Source organism: Sus scrofa, chromosome 9 (genome assembly GCF_000003025.6).
Source record: "Sus scrofa isolate TJ Tabasco breed Duroc chromosome 9, Sscrofa11.1, whole genome shotgun sequence".
NCBI lineage: Eukaryota > Metazoa > Chordata > Mammalia > Artiodactyla > Suidae > Sus > Sus scrofa.
In genome coordinates, this window is record NC_010451.4 from 92,010,156 (window position 1) to 92,026,669 (window position 16,514).

Below are 16,514 nucleotides of genomic sequence, written 5' to 3' on the forward strand. Positions count from 1 at the left end.
ACCGAGCAGATCTGGCAATAGGCCCTGAAGGATTATGGGAAGTTCCATACAAAGCGTCAAGTCTTTCAAGGAGCTCATCATCAAGATGAAGATGAACAAGAATAGAATCATATGCTAATGCAAATGGTAACATATATATGAACGCACTGTGGTGAGTACATCAAACGCTTCAGAATAAGGGTTAATGGAGTCATGAAGGGCCATGAGCCTGTGATAACTTCCCAGAGGAAATGAATTTTAATAGTTTTAAGAGGGAGGTAAAATCATAATGGGTAGAAGAGGTAGTCAGAAGAGCCAGAAGTGATCTTTTAATAAGAGATAAGCTGAGGAGTTCCTGTCGTGGCGCAGCAGAAACAAATCCGACTAGGAACCATAAGGTTGTGAGTTCAATCCCCGGCCTTGTTCAGTGGGTTAAGGATCTGGCATTGCTGTGGCTCTGGTGTAGGCCAGCTGCTGTAGCTCCAATTGGACCCATAGCCTGGGAACCTCCATATGCCCAGGTGCAGCCCTAAAAAGATAAAAAAGACATTTAAAAAAAAAAAAGAGTAAGCTGAGCCTGGGAAGACTATATTTACTTTATTATATAGAGTTTGAAAAGCTTATCTCTTTAGATAAAGAACCTTTACTAAGCTGGTAAACTTGGGCAGGTTAACTTTTCTGATTATCTTATCAGTAGAATAAGTAATATCTACCACCTAGTGATTGTGTGAGTCAATAATGCATGTGACATGTTTAGCAGAGAAATTATGTTTCATAATTCCATTATTCACCAAAATTATGTTTTTTCACTATGGAGAATTCAGACCACGTAGAAGTACGTAAAATGAAAAATATACTCCGTGTTCTCAGTAACATTGTCTTTAACATTTTTTGTGTACATTTCTTACATATTTATTTCTTATACACCTTCTAATAGTTATCATTATCAATGCTATCGTAGTATTTTGCATCTTGTCACTTAGCAGAATGTCCTGAAGAGACTTCCATGTCAGTACATATAAATTTGCTTCACTGTTTTTTTTTTTTTTTGGTTTTTTTTTTTTTGTCTTTTTGCTATTTCTTTGGGCCGCTCCTGCGGCATATGAAGGTTCCCAGGCTGGGGGTCGAATCGAAGCTGTAGCCACTAGCCTACGCCAGAGCCACAGCAACGCGGGATCTGAGCCGCGTCTGCAACCTACACCACAACTCACGGCAATGCCGGATCATTAACCCACTGAGCAAGGGCAGGGACCGAACCCGCAACCTCATGGTTCCTAGTCGGATTCGTTAACCACTGCGCCACGACGGGAACTCTGCTTCACTGTTTCTAAAGGCCTTGTAGTATTCCATTTTGTGTCCATTACTTAATTTATTTAACCATGCCACTATTTATGGGCCAATTCTTCAGTAGGACATTCTAGAACACACATCTTTGCATTGAGGGAGTGTTTTGTAAGAATGAAAATGCTGAGTTCAAAGTGTGAAAAGTTTTCCTTTTAATAGAGTTTGTTGAATTTTTCTTTGAAATATCTTATTGTTTTATCCCCCCCACCCCGCCCACCATGTAGGTTCTGAAAACAGAAGATGTAAACTATTCACATTTGAAAGGAGAAAAGGTGATGAATTTGTTGTCATTGAATGTACACAGCAAAAGAGCCATGAGGACTGGGAGCCAGATCAGCAGTGTTTCTGTTGAGTCCCTTCCAGCGAGCCCCTGGACCAGTATTGAATGGATGTTGCTTTAGGTTTTATGTGCTTTTTAAAAAAAATCAAAACCTGGGAGTTCCCATCGTGGCGCAGCGCAAACAAATCCAACTAGGAACCATGAGGTTGTGGGTTCAATCCCTGGCATCGCTCAGTGGGTTAAAACTGGCACCGCCATGAGCTGTGGTGTAGGTTGCAGATGCAGCTTAGATCCTGCATTGCTGTGGCTGTGTTGTAGGCTGGCAGCTGTAGCTCCAATTCGACTCCCAGCCTGGGAACCTTCACATGCCGCTAGTGAGGGGCCCTAAAAAGCAAAAAAAAAAAAAAAAAAAAAAAAAAAAAAAAAAAAAAAAAATCAAAACCAGAGATCCAGAGGGAAAGGATTCCCAACTGCTCTGATGATAATCTGCCTTGCAGACCAGTTTTTATATTTGACCAGAGAGCTGAATCGCATGAAACAAAGAAAAAAAAATGTATTAGAAGAAGGTACCACTTTAGGCAGTTCAGCAGTTAGAGCAGAAATAGACAGAGGTGGCTCTAATAAACAACTCCAGCTTTCTAACTGGCCAATCCTAAGACAGAAATGGGAAAACCTGCCAAAGGGAGAGGAAGATGAAACTCTATAAGGGAGGAGAGATCTATCCCCAAATGATTGAGGCACATCCCGGCCTCACATGCATCCTTATCCAGCTTAGTTCACATGGCCCATCAGTCAACCACTCTTGAGGATGCTAAACTTCAAGTCCTCTGTACCACTTTCCTCCAGGTGCTTGCTTGGTCAATCTGAAACCCTGGGAGACTGTCTCCTGTGACCAGCACACCCGCACGGCAGAATGCTGCTAAGAAAACTGCTCTGTGAAGTCACAGCGTGCTGTCTCAGTGACACTACCCAGAAATCCACATGGTTCTTCCAGGGGATGTGGCACCCGTTCCCACCTAAGGTATTCTTCACTGTTGCCTAATCTGTCTTCTCTCTTTAGAGGAATGACCCCTCCTCATACTTCACAGAGAACTCAAAGCCATCCAAGAGGACATTGGTCATTCTCTTCTGCACTCCAAGTCCAGCCTTTACATGTACTATGTGACACCACTACTCAAACTGTCCTTGCTGAGATCTCACTGCTTATTAGGTTTCTTTTCAGGCTCCCTTTTCATCTGACAACATTCCTGCCACAGTTCCAGACCCTATGTCTTTTCTGAGTCAGTGAACAGAAAAGATTTCCAGAATTCCTAACATGTTCTCACAGCCTCTCTGGCTGTGATCAGGGATATGCACTCTTCCTGGATGAGTTATGGAATACACAGAGGCTCCTCTGATGTCCTGACCAAACTCTAATACAGAGGTCTGCTCCTTTTTAATAGCTGCATAGCATTCCATTGCATGAATGCATCATTGTTTAACCTCTCCTTTGCTGATGGACATTTGGGTTTTTCTAGCAATTTACTAGCACAAAAAATTCCAGGATACACTTTCTTGGACCTTGCCCACGCACATGCACACTCATGCTTACACAGTTCTTCCTTCACTGAACTCATCAAACTCATGACTGCTGATTTTGCTTTTTGTGCTTTTAAGGAACTTGCCATCACACCAGCAGCATGTCACATTGCTTGTTCCTGCGACCACTTTGAGGAAGAGAAGTGAGGAGGGCCCTCAGGAGGCTGCAAGGTCTAGATTTTGTCTTCATTGTCTTCAGTTCACCAAATGTGGTACAGATGTCAGGATAGGGGCTCCACGAAGTTTACCCTAAAATTGGAAGAAAAACTTCAAATGGCTATGGATGCCCGACTGGTTTTTTGATATCTCTGGGTCACTTGGGGGTGTGGGGAGATGCACTTTCTCCTAATCTGTTCTGCCCTGTAGCCTCTATTTCCACCATAACAGTTCATAAGAACTGTTAAAAACCTTGAAATTTCTAATTTCCCTTCTTTTGCCATTGACTAAGAGCTGCTATGACTCAAGTTACAGAGAAAGCCACTGCCACAACCCTCCAATCTCCATCCTCAAAAAGGTGACATCCCACCCAGATCAATGCCTGACTCCTTAGCCCTTGACTTGGTCTCTGGCTTTGTGCTAATGGCCTTGCCTGTCCAGCAATGCCCTGATCCTGCCAACCTATCCCCCTAAAGCCATAAATCAGTACTATTGGCTAAATAAATGCAGCATCTCTCAGAAGAATGCCATGTACCATGTATTCTTTCTGCTTCTGATGCCTGATTTTTTAAAAAATAATGTCTTTACAAACCTCTCTGAGCTAGCTTCAGGTTTGTTTTTTGTTTGTTTGTTTGTTTTGTCTTTTTAGGGCCACACTCTCGGCATATGGGGGTTCAACCCAGGCTAGGGGTCGAATCCAAGCTGTGGCTGCCAGCCTACACCACAGTCACAGCCACGCCAGATCCTAGCTGCATCTGCAACCTACACCACAGCTCACAGCAGTGCCAAATCCTTGACCCACTGAGTGAGGCCAGGGATCAAACCCGCAACCTCATGGTTCCTAGTTCGGATTCATTTCCGCTGGGCCACAATGGGAACTCCTGAGCTAGCTTCAGTTTTGAAGTCCTAGAACTCAGCTCTAACACTGTCTGAATCTCCAGCTAATAGTTGATTACACTTCCTGTCCTTCTTTTATGGTGGATAAATAAAGCTTTCAATTTTTTTTTTTGAAATTTTGAAAAATTTCCACTGAAAAAAAAATTTTTTTCCCCATGTTTTTCTCTTGTTCCTTCACATCCTCCGTGGTGCCATGGCTAAACACCACCGATCACATTTTCCTGTCCTTATAGCATGAGTCTTCCTCCTCTTCCTTCACCCCCCATGCCCAGTGCAGTGTGAAAACGCAGACTGAAAATATTCTCTCTCCTGCCCCTTTCTGATGGGATCTCTGCCCCTCTTTGTTGACATTCTCACCTCTGCAGGGAAATTCCCAGCCCACTTTGGATGACAGTCTGCCCTTGGGTCACAACGTTGGCTGACATTTTTATAAACAAGTCTTTTTTTTTTGTACTGGCACTTGGTAAACCAAATGAACAAGTACTACTCATAAACTGTATAGAGAACTTATAACTGCCAGCATATTTTCTAAACGGAATTACAAACACCACACTTGGCTCTAGTAAACAGATTTGTTTTAAAGACTCAATTTTATCAGAAGCTTCAAAACAGAAACAGGAATGGTATACAAGCTTTTGTCCCTACTTTGTGATTGTTTTGGTTTTCCAAAGCCTAATTGTTTTTCTAGGTCTGCATATATGAGTGACCCTTTATCCTGCAGCACGCTGCCTCTGCAAAGCTCCCTCATTCCCATTGATTTGTGAGATTTAGAAGAGAGGTGCTCAAAAGAAAAGTTATTCAACTTGAAACAGAATTTCTACTAAGACAATACTGGAAGCAGAAGAAAGCCCAGCTGGCCTAAATTCATTACCTAATTAAGAAAGTGAATAAATGTACAAGTGTTTCCTGATTACCTGGGGTTGGGTGTCAATTACATTTATGGTATTTAATGTATCAGTTTATAAAAATGCATGTACCTATGTGTGTTGTTTTTAAAAGAACAGATTCTCTAATCCCACTACAGGCAGCACATTTCTGTGACCCTGTGAGATCCAGGATTTTTTTCGTCTCTAGTGTGTTCCAGAGTATGGTACATCTGCCACCGGAGGTCCCTGAGATGACTCTGGAAGGTATGTGAACACGTTTTGAAATTTTTATAGATTCACTCTATTCATTTTAAGACAGATTACTTTTCTATAGCTACAGCTGATTATTTTCCTTTTTTCTCTTTTTTTGGGGGGGGAGGGGAGCAAAGTAGAGAAGAAATAGCTTTATTACTTTGCCAGGCAAAGGGGGCCACAGCAGGCTAGTGCCCTCAAAACTGTGTCCCCAGTTATTTTTCTACAGATAGAAACATAACTAGCACATCAGACCTCTGAATTAGGTACTATTGCTTAGGATGAGATTAAGTTAGCACTAGTAGATTCAAAGATAAATAGTAAATTAAAAAAAAACAGTGAAAGTACATGGATATGACAATAACCATGAAGGTGCTACAAGAGGGACTGCTCTCTCTCACGCTGCCTAAGACGTCATGATACTTCTTCAGAATTGGATAATATGATACCTGGCCCTCATCCATCCTTCTTCCTGCAGTATTTCAAATAATCCACCACAGGCAAGGAAGGTAACTTAGCGACTAGCTTTCTGGGCTCCCCTTTCCTGCATAGCTGGTGCAGCAAAGCAGAGCCCATCTGCTGGACTACCTGCGCTGTGTTTGGGTAACAGAGAAGATGGTGGGCATTTTTCTGTTCAGTGGCCACTGAGTTCACTGGATTTGTTTTATTTTTGAGAAAGAAGAAGAGGAAGGTAATGATCTCCTTCCCAGGACCCCTGGGCAGCTGACTTGGAGTCACAGGACTTGCTATCCTGGAGGCATTTCAACACCAGGCACAGGCCCTTGGAGAGCAAATCCCATGACTCCACGGAACTGCCCCTACTCACTATTGTGCCAGAATGCTCCTGCGAATAATACTGCTCAAGTCCATGGGTCCTAAAAAAAAAAAAAAAAATCTTATTTTATAGGAATTTTATGGCATGAAGGCACTTGATCTTGTAGAATTTAATATTGTTTAACAATTGTCATTTATTGAGTTAAAACCTTTTTTTTCTAGAAAGGATGTGAGATGGCTTACAAAAATACACACAATAAGTTAAAACTTTAAACAAATAGATGTGGAAACTGGGACAAAAGTGTGGGCAGGAAAAATAAAATGAAGCCAAGAATGGGGCCTGTCACCAATATGTATGCAGCACAGGCCCTGCACTTGCTAGCAGAGGCAGAACTGCCTCTTGGCTTCCTAACAGTGAGACAGGTGAAGGCAACAATGAGTGATATGGCCCACAGTGACACTGACTTTTTTCCTAAAAAGAGAACACAAACAGCTGCTCAGGACCAGGCTAACCATTCTGTGTGCTGAGATCAGAGTACTCGTGACATTAGATTTAATAGGCGTCAATAGAATCCTTAGTAACATCCCTAGGAGGCACCGCAGTGGCTTCACAGGGCTGTTTGATACCTGCTGCTTAAGCAAGGGTGGCTTCCGGCCAAAGCACATATCAGAAATCACTTGGGGAACCAAGACTACTCCCTTTGTGGACCCAATGTAGTTGGTTGGCTTAGCCTCTGGGTGTGTTTTGGGCGGCCTGGCAGGGGTGTCAGCCCTCACCTCCATAGTGGTTACCTCTAAGCCAGCTCTGCCAACTCCTCAGTATCAGCAAGTTCAGAGGAGCCCCGTTGACACATCTTGGGATGTGGCTGTTCCAGGCTTTGCACTTTAAGGGGCTGAGCTGGAGGCAGGATCAGGACTGGCTACACAATCTGTGGGCCAAGTACAAAATGAATATGCAAGGCCCCTGGTTCATCGATTAAGAATTTCACCAGTTCCCATAGTGGTTCAGCAGTAAAGAGCCCGACTAGTATCCATGAGGATGCGGGTTTGATCCCTGGCCTTGCTCAGTGGGTCAAGGATCCGATGTTGCCGTGAGCTGTGGTGTAGATTGTAGATGCAGCTTGGATCCCACATTGCTGTGGCTGTGGTATAGACCAGCAGCTGCAGCTCTGATTTGACCCCTGGCCTGGAAATTTCCATATGCTGTGTGGCCCTCAAAAGTGAAAAAAAAAAAAAAAAAAGAATTTCAAGATGGTGACAACAGAGCATTAACACAACCACAGAACCCTTGTAATGGGGGCCCCATAGGGCTGCACAGGTCACACACCCATGGACCCTGGCCCTAAGCAGGATAAATCTCTTTGCGAAAAACTGAAGGATTTGGTGAGGACACAAGCCTGCAGAGAAGGCCACCTGTACCTGCTTATGCTGCCAACCCCAGATGGGAGGTATGGATAATTCCTCCACATTCTACAAAACATGTGAATCTCAGAACACAAACACAGATACTTGATTTTTCAGAATAAGTTAATTTTTGAGTCTACATGTCACATTACAAGGCTGACAGATAAATAAAGAGACAAACAAATAACCATCACCACCAAAAGCACCCTTAGCCCTTCCTGAAGTTTTTAGGTAGAAAGTTTTTTATCTGAGATTTTCAGATGAGTCCCCACAGGAATTTCCTACAAGAAATTTTAGTAGGTAGAGAGGTTCAGTGGCATGTATTCCCGTACAGCCTAACATGCTCTCTTATTTTATTTTATTTTATTTTTGTCTTTTTAGGGCCTCACCCACAGCATATGGAAGTTCTCAGGCTAAGGGTCTAATTAGAGCTGAAGCTGCTGACCTATGCCACAGCCACAGCAACACAGGACTCAGCTGCATCTGTGCTCTACACCACAGCTCATGACAATGCTGGATCCTTGACCCACTGTCAAGGCTAGGGATCAAACCCACATCCTCATGGATACTAGTCATTTTCATTACCGCTGAGCCACAACAGAAACTCCTAATAGACTCTTTTAAAGCAAGCTGGAGTAGGAAGATAGGTCTCTGGGTGAAAGGTCAGAGCTGGTGGGGGCACCTGCCCCTGGACCTGGGTCACCACCCAGGCCATGCAGTAGGTCCAGCTCTGCCTCCTTAACTAGATGTTATCCCGCCCCAGAGCACTAGACACTTACAAGACACCTACAACAAGATCCACAAAAAGAATCTGATCTATTCATTCACTAAATGCATGTTTATTGAACGCTTACTATGTCTGGAACTGTTTGGGGGCTGGGACTATAGTACTGAACAAAACAAGCCCAAATCCCTGCTTTTTTTTTGGAGCTGATGGGAGGATACCATTTTCTTTAACTGAGTAAATTATATTTTCTTAAAATGAGTAAATTATATATGAATATATAGGCAAATGATAAATACTATATAAAAAATAAGCAAGGAAGGGAATAGGTTGCACTGAGGGGTGGGGATATTGCTATTCTAAATAAGATGGTCAAGTAAGATCTCATTGAAAAAGGGAAATTTGGGCAAATTTCCTTGGAGAAATATCTGACTCCTGTGCTGGGACAGGGAAAATACCAGATAAGCCTAGAATACCTTATTATGCCAAAAAAAGTAATAAATAAATTATTATATGAGTTAATTAATTATAAGGACATTTCAAAAGAATGAAAGAACTACTTCAAAGAGGCTCCCACCAGCCAAATGGAACAATTTGAGCACTAAAATTAATAATTATAGTAGTGGATTTAAATCCATTTAATAAGAATCTATCAGTCTAGAAAAGAAGGACAAAGAAGACTAACACTATCTGATGATTTTTTTAAAAAAATTTTTTGGAGTAGTGTTGACTCACAATGCTGTGTTGGCTTCAGGTGTTCATAGAATACCTATAGATATATATACATACATTTCCATTCTTTTTCAGATCATTTTCCCATATAGGCCATCACAGAGTATTGGGTAGATTTCCCTGCACTAAACAGTAAGTGCCTTTTACTTATCAAAATTTTATTTAGTAATGTATATATCCAATCCCAACATCCCAATTTATTCCTCTCCCCAGTATTTCCCCTTTGGTAACCATAAGTTTGGCTTTGAAATCTTTGATATGCCTCTGTTTTGTGAATAAATTTCTTTGTATTATTTTTAAAAATTAGATTCCACATATTAGTGACCACATATGATATTTGTCTTTCTTTGTCTGACTTACTTCACTTGGCATGATAATTTCTAGATCCATCCATGTTGCTGCAAAAAGGATTGTTTCATTCTTTTTATGGCTGAGTAATATTTCACTATATACGTGTACCACATCTTCTTTATCCAGTCCTCTGTTGATGCACATTTAGATTGCCTCCATGTCTTGGCTATTGTAAATAGAGCTGCAGTGAGCATTGGGGTGCATTTATCTTTTCAAATTATGGTTTTCTCCAGATAGATGCCCAGGAGTGGGATTGCTGGATTATATGGTAGTTCTATTTTTGATTTTTTAAGGGACCTCCATCCTGTTCTTCATAATAGTTGCATCAATTCATATTCCCACCAACAGTATAGGAGGGTTCCCTTTTCTTTATACCCTCTTCAGCATTTATTGTTTGTAGAAATTTTGATGATGGACATTCTGACTTGTGTGAGGTGATACCTCATTGTAGTTTTGATTTGCATTTCTCTGATAATTAGTGCTGTTGAGCATCTTTTCATGTGCTTTTTGGTTATCTGTCTTCTTCAGAAGGTACCATACTGTTTTGATGAATGTAGTTTTGTAATATAGCCAGGGAGCCTTCAAGGATTCTTCCAGCTCCATTTTCTCTCTCAAAATTGCTTTGGCTATTCAGGGTCTTTCGTGTTTAAATACAAATTTAAAAAAATTTTTGTTCTAGTTCTGTGAAAAATGATGTTGGGTAATTTGATAGGGAGTTCATTGAATCTGTAGATTGCCTTAGGTAGTATAGTCATTTTGACAATATTGATTCTTCTAATCCAATAGCATGGTATATCTTTCCAGCTGTTGGTGTCATCTTTGATTTCCTTCATTGGTGTCTTATAGTTTTCAAAGTACATGTAGTTTGCATCTTTGGGTAGGTTTATTCCTAGGTATTTTATTCTCTTTAATGTAATTCATTTTAGGATGTATTATAAAGCTACAGTAATCAAGACAGTGTGGGGTTGCCAAAGGACAAATAGATCAATGGAACAGAAGAGTCTAGAAATAGATCCACCTATATAGGACAGCTGACTGTTGACAAATATCTGAAGGCAATTCAGTGAAGAAAGGGTAGTCTTTGGACAAATTGTGCTGGAGCAATTGGATAGTCACATGCAAAAGATGAGCTTTGCACCATACCTCACATCATAGATAAAAATTAACTTGGACCATATTTTAAACAGCTGTATTGAGGAGTAATGCATAATATATTGCTTATATTTACAATGTATAGTTTAATAACTTTGACATAGACACACACCCAGGAAGAGTGGGATTGCTGCTATGGGAAGGCAGGCTACATCACCAGTCAACTTCCAGTTGTGGAAAACAGAATCTACTCTAGTAATTTAAGCAGAAAATGACTTTTCAGGGTATAAAATGACTTACAGGATTATTACAAGGGTAGACAATATGGTTCTAGACTGAGTTTCTAGGAACAACTCTCAAAGTCTTATGACCAAGCTTGCTATAGTCAGAGAGCCTCTTCTGCTAAGCTATGAAGCCACCCTGGCCTCAAAGCTGTACCAGTTGTATTGGGATTCTCACTAGTAAACAGCTGCTTATGTCCTGCCTCTCTTCATAAAATCATTTCGAAATTTAGGTCTTGCATCTAACTGTCAAAACCTAATTGACATCTAGAACTCTAGCTTCAAGAAAGTCTGGGGAATGAAGTTTTTAGCTTTCCAGCCTCTACAATATTGGCAGGTACTTTAGAAGAAGCTTGGGACAGATGTTGAGCAGGCCAATCCACAATACCCATCACAGGAGTTGGTTCAGGGGAGAAAATCAGGAGTTCAGTTTTAAACATGGTAACTTCAAGGTATCTTTTAGATAGACTAGTGGAGCTGTATAGTAGGCAGGGTAATAAAATGCAGCATAGTGTAGTGATACAAAGCACAGATTCTAGAACTAGTCTGCTTGAGTTCATATCTACACATCATTTGCTGGCTGTGTGACACTGAGCAACTTACTTAACCTCTCCGTGCCTCAATTGTTATCATCTGTAAAATTGGAATAGTAATAGAATTTGCTCAAGTAAGGTTGTTATGAGGGCTTAAATGAGTTAAGATTTATAAAGTGTTTAAAACAATATATGTCACAAAATAAGTATATGTGCTTGTTATTATAATAATTACTAATATTCTAACTAAGAATTATTGTTTTAATTAATCATACAGCAGCCCCTCATATCCATAGGTTCTGGGAGAGAATTAATTTGTGCTATTTTAAGCCACTGAGTTTGTGTTGTTACACAGTAACAGATAATTAATACAATGGATTAAGTATAAAGTGGTATTAAGGAATTAGTAACTTATAATTGTTACAATTTGGAGTTACAAAAATTCTATTTTAATTTTTTAGCGATGCATAGCTGAAATATTCTGGAAGTGTCTGAAATTCATTTTTAAATAACGGTAAAGAAATATATAAAAATATAAGAAGAAATGATAGGGAGTTTCCATCGTGGCACAGTGGAAACAAATCCGGCTAGGAACCGTGAGGTGGTGGTTGCCTGGCCTCATTCAGTGGGTTAAGGATCCGGTGTTGCCGTGAGCTGTGGTATGGGTCTCAGACAAGGCTCAGATCCTGCCTTGCTGTGCCTGTGGTGTAGGCTGGTGGTTACAGCTCCGATTAGACCCCTAACCTGGGAACCTCCATAGGCAGTGGCTGCAGCCCTAAAAAGACAAAAAAAAAAAAGAAAAAAAGAAAAAGAAAGAAAGAAATGGTGGGAAAATGCTAGTAATTATTAGATCCAGGTGATGGATATACAGAGAATTATTGTACTATTCTGCTTTTAGGTACCTCTCAAATTTTTCATAACAAAATGTAAATATCTACACATATAGATGAGTGCGTATAGAGCAAGTTACATTCTCTTTCTTCCCCCCTGCCCCTTCTTTGCATTGATGTTTCCTAATTGTCCTTTTTGTTTGTCTCACAAGGTTATCCCCTTTGGGTGGGCTCTATTTCTGGAAAATATACCTATTAAAGCATGTTTTTTCTAATCTTCCCATCTTTCACGTTGGAGTAAGCCTTCAAGCTCCAGCTCCGTGTGTCCTGGAGTCCAGCGTGAGCCACCCCAGGGGGACAGCCCCCTCCTCTCAGCAGGTCTGGTTGAGCCCCTGGGGGCTGATATGTCCTTGAACAATGGCCCTTATTCGCTGCCTTTCAGGGGGCCTGGTGTTCTCTCCTGGTGCCAACCCCAGCTGTCTTTTTCACCATTCTGAGCTCTCCTCCACCACCTCGGCCGAGCCTTAATTCTTCCTCAGAAACCCAATTCCTTAGACAGGAGCCACGTGTTCTGCTCAGGCCCCATCTGACAGCTGTGGCCCCTGGCCTGGCCCCACAGACGTTCAATGTTCCCTTTCACAGACTGTGGGGTGCTCCTGCCAGAAAAGTCCACTTCCTTTACGGGTCTCTCTTTCATGGTGTCACTTTTTCTGGCCTTGAGTGTTATGCCAATTCCTTACACGCTTGATGAAAGGATTGGGGGGCAGAAAATGCGAATCAATGGGGTCTTTTTATTTTTGAACATCAGTAAACAGCTCAAATCAGTTCAATGAGTTCAGCCTCAGTTATTTCCATGCTTGCTGCACTCGCTACTCAGCATTAAACCCCACTGAAAATGCCTCTTGTTACCTCCGGCTAATGAAGAATGTCACTCTTTTTTCTTGGTTTGAACACCCTCCAAAACATTGGCCTGAAAGATCAGTTTAACACTGGACAGCCCTGAACACAAAAATCTTTAACTTTCCCTTTTTTTTACAGCTCACTGACATTATTCTAATCGTTTTCTTTCCTCTTCATTTTATTCTGCTCACTGACACTCTTTTTATCTGTTTGGTGGTGTAAAATGTAACCATTTGGTTTTTCTTGAGACTAGTGAAGACAAGCCAAGATCCTGTCTACTGATTAAGTTACAAATAATATAAATAGAGATTAAAAGATCCAGTGAACCTGTTCCTTTGCCATAGTTGTACCTCCATCAGAGTGGCCCCTTCTCACCTGTGTCATTCTCAATATTCAAACCCAGGAAGGACACTTCAGGGTCTGTTTAGTGGCACCAGCAAAGAATATGGCCCTCAATATTTTCTACTTAAAAATAGTTGGTGGTAAATAAATTTATTAAGAAGGAAAACCACAGAACAGATATTCCTGAAAGAAGATTTTAAGGCAGAAAAAAAAAAAACCAAAAACCTGTATATTGTCCCCTGTAATGCTGAATGCTTCCCTAAGTTTTAAAGGTTAAATCTTTTTTAGATAAACCCATAATACCATAAGTGGTACAGGTGATATAGCTTCACCAGGTACTGCCAACACTTAGTGAAACTCTTAGCCCCGTAAGAGGATTCAGTGGCAGAGTCTGGACCCAGACTGCAGGGATTCAAGTCTCTGTTCCAGTACTTACTGTGTGATCTTGGGCAAATGACTTCACCTCTCTGTGTCTTAGTCTTCTCATCTGAAAAATCAGAACAATTAGAGTTCCTCTCCCACCTTTCCCCCGTTTGGCAGGTTCTTGTGAGGATGTCAAACATCTAAATTATTGCCCAACATGTGAAAAGCACTCACTGTCATTGCCATTGTGGCCCTTGGGGGTGGGTGACAGTTAACTTACTCTCTCTGATCTAGCCTCACAACCCTGCCAGCATGGTCTTCCTGCTGCAGTGCTCCCATCCTTTCTCACACTCTCTCACGCTTGACAAAACTTCTGGCATTTTCTCACTCATCCAGAGGTCTGCCACCCCGCCTCAGAGGAAGTTTCCTCGCTGAGGCAGGATGACTCACCAAGCTTTCACTCAGAAGGCAGGAATGAGCAGGAAACCCCAGGTCACAACATGAAACAGATCTGGTTTTTCAAGATCCTCATTAATCTTTTTTTTTTTTTTAATAACCTAGATGATGAGTTAATTTTATTCCTCTGTTTGGGAGAATTAGTCTCCACATTAATTAGTCCCATTGGTTCCCTCATAAGTCTGTTCCCTTGCTTTATATATTTTTTTATTCTCCTATTCACTTTCCTCCCTCCCGACCCCCCCCCGCCCCCGCCCCCAATGATGCCAGCATTCTGTGCTTGAGGTGACTCTGTTTCAGGCTTTGTGGAAAGGCTTTGTGGTGGTGATGAATGCATGTTTTAAAATTACACATGTACTGCAAGATGTTGCCTCTGCAGCCTTAGGATCTGCGCTGCTATGAGGATTTACTGGCTTTGCTTCTCCCTGGCTTTGCTTCTCCCTGCTGTCTGCACCTCAGGATGCCCATCCTTACAAAGGATGGAAGCACCTCCCATTCCCCAGGTGACAGACACTCGGGTTGCCCCCGGACCATCCTCTACAACAAATGGGGGAAAAGAAGGGTCCTCAGAAGATGATCTTGGGAAATCCTGCTACTCTGGGTATGAAACTAAAACTGGATCCCCACCTACCACTACAAGTGAAGTGAACGCAAGGTCAGTTCAAAACCAGAATCTGAAAACTGAAACAATGAGAATAATAGAAGGAAGTATGGGTCAATATCTCAGTAACCTGGGGAGGAGATAACTTCTTAAACCAGATCTCAAAAGCATGAAAGTCTTTGGCCATTTCTTCCATTCACTTCTGTTTTCCAGTCCTCCTTCACCTCTTGGTCAGTCCTTCTCAAGAGGTTACCTTTGCTTAAGGACAAAAGTGGAAAAAAAACCAAACGTTCAGTTTCCCCCTACCTGTAAATCAAAAAGAGAGTCTTTTTTTTGTAGGTTTTTCCTTTGTCCAGCACAAGGGTCAGTCATCTGTGGCTCATGAGCCAAGTCTAGCCTACCTCACAGTTTGGTACAGCTTGCTAAAAAAGGTTTTTACATCTTTAAATGGTTGAGGAAAAAACCAGAAGATGAATATTTTGTGATACTTGAACAACCTATGAATGTCATGTCCGTGAATAAAGGTCTATTGGAACCCAGCCAAATTCACTCATTTCTCTCATCTACACCTGCTTTCTCAGCACAGCTACAGACAGAGCTGGGTAGTTGTGACAGACCCTGTACAGCTCACAAAGTCTGAAGTATGGACTTTCTGGACCTTAACTGAAAAAAGTCAACCAACTGGATTGCCTGCCCCCTGAAGAGGGGGTCGTAGCCAGTAGACCTTTTATTTCCCTGACGTCCCAGCACAGGGCCTTGCAGGTAACCAGTGCTATTCATAACAATGGGACTACTTTTGGTTTCAAGTAACAGAACACCCTACTGATAGGGTTTTGGTTTGTTTTTGTTTTCTGGTTTTTTTTTTTTTGCTTTTTAGGGCCATACCTGCAGAATAGGGAAGTTCCCAGGCTAGGAGTTAAATCGGAGCTATAGCTACTGGCCTACACCACAGCCACAGCAACGTGGAATCTGAGCCACATCTATGACCTACACCAGAGCTCTTGGCAATGCCAGATTCTTAACCCACTGAGCAAGGCCAGGGATCAAACCTACCTCCTCATGGATACTAGACAAGTTCTTAACCTGCTGAGCCACAATGGGAATTCCCTGATAGGGTTTTTAATTCTAATATAACAAAGAATCCAGAGGTAAGACTGATTCAGTAGCTCAGTGATGTCAGATCAGGGCCCTGGTTCAAGGTCTCTTCCTTTGTCCCATCAGAGTTGCAAGAGAGTGGAGACAGCTCCTCAGAGAGTTTCTTCAAGTGACCATGTTCAAAGGCAGAAAACTGGCAGCAATGCAGGCAAAGAACTTGACCTTATACCCCTCTCTTATAATGGAGGAAAATATTCCCTGAGATGCCCCTACCCCAGCAGACTCCCTGCTTTGGTTTAGCCAGCAGTGGATCACATGCTCACTTAGACCAGGAGCTGGACCCCCTCCTTTGCAAGCTAGATATCGCCACCCAAAACACAAACAGCATCAGGGAACGAGGAATAAGGTGATGGCTTTGGCTAGGCAATGAATAGTGTCTGCCTAATGGTTAACTAATGATGAGGTTGATTTTTAAACTTGGAAAGGTGACCTAGAAATTTGAAATATTTTCTCCGAGTGGAATATGCAATAGCTTGAGTCCAACCTTTTCTAAGACTTATAACTCATTTTAAAAGAGAACAACTTTTTCAAATAGTTTCAGATGGTTTTCAAACCATAGAAGCAGAAAAGTTAGCTGGGTAGCTCTTACAAGTTCTGTTTGGTCTTTTCTAATAAAATTGAATG

At 41.6% G+C, this 16,514-nt stretch overlaps 2 long non-coding RNA genes across 4 annotated transcripts; one reads left to right on the top strand and one right to left on the bottom strand.

Annotated features, from left to right (window-relative positions):
* LOC102162436 lies at positions 1,239–9,306 on the top strand. 3 transcript variants are annotated; one of them, XR_299038.3, is made up of 5 exons: positions 1,239–1,724; positions 2,450–2,624; positions 3,260–3,352; positions 5,259–5,364; positions 9,062–9,306. It is a non-coding gene; the product is annotated as an uncharacterized LOC102162436 (long non-coding RNA). The 3 variants fall into 3 exon arrangements; XR_001304159.2 differs by having other exon boundaries at positions 1,240–1,595; XR_002335865.1 differs by lacking the exon at positions 1,239–1,724 and having other exon boundaries at positions 1,996–2,624.
* Positions 3,319–15,648, bottom strand: LOC110255489. The gene is made up of 3 exons (XR_002335866.1): positions 13,752–15,648; positions 6,179–7,055; positions 3,319–3,430 (listed from the first exon to the last, which is right to left on the bottom strand). It is a non-coding gene; the product is annotated as an uncharacterized LOC110255489 (long non-coding RNA).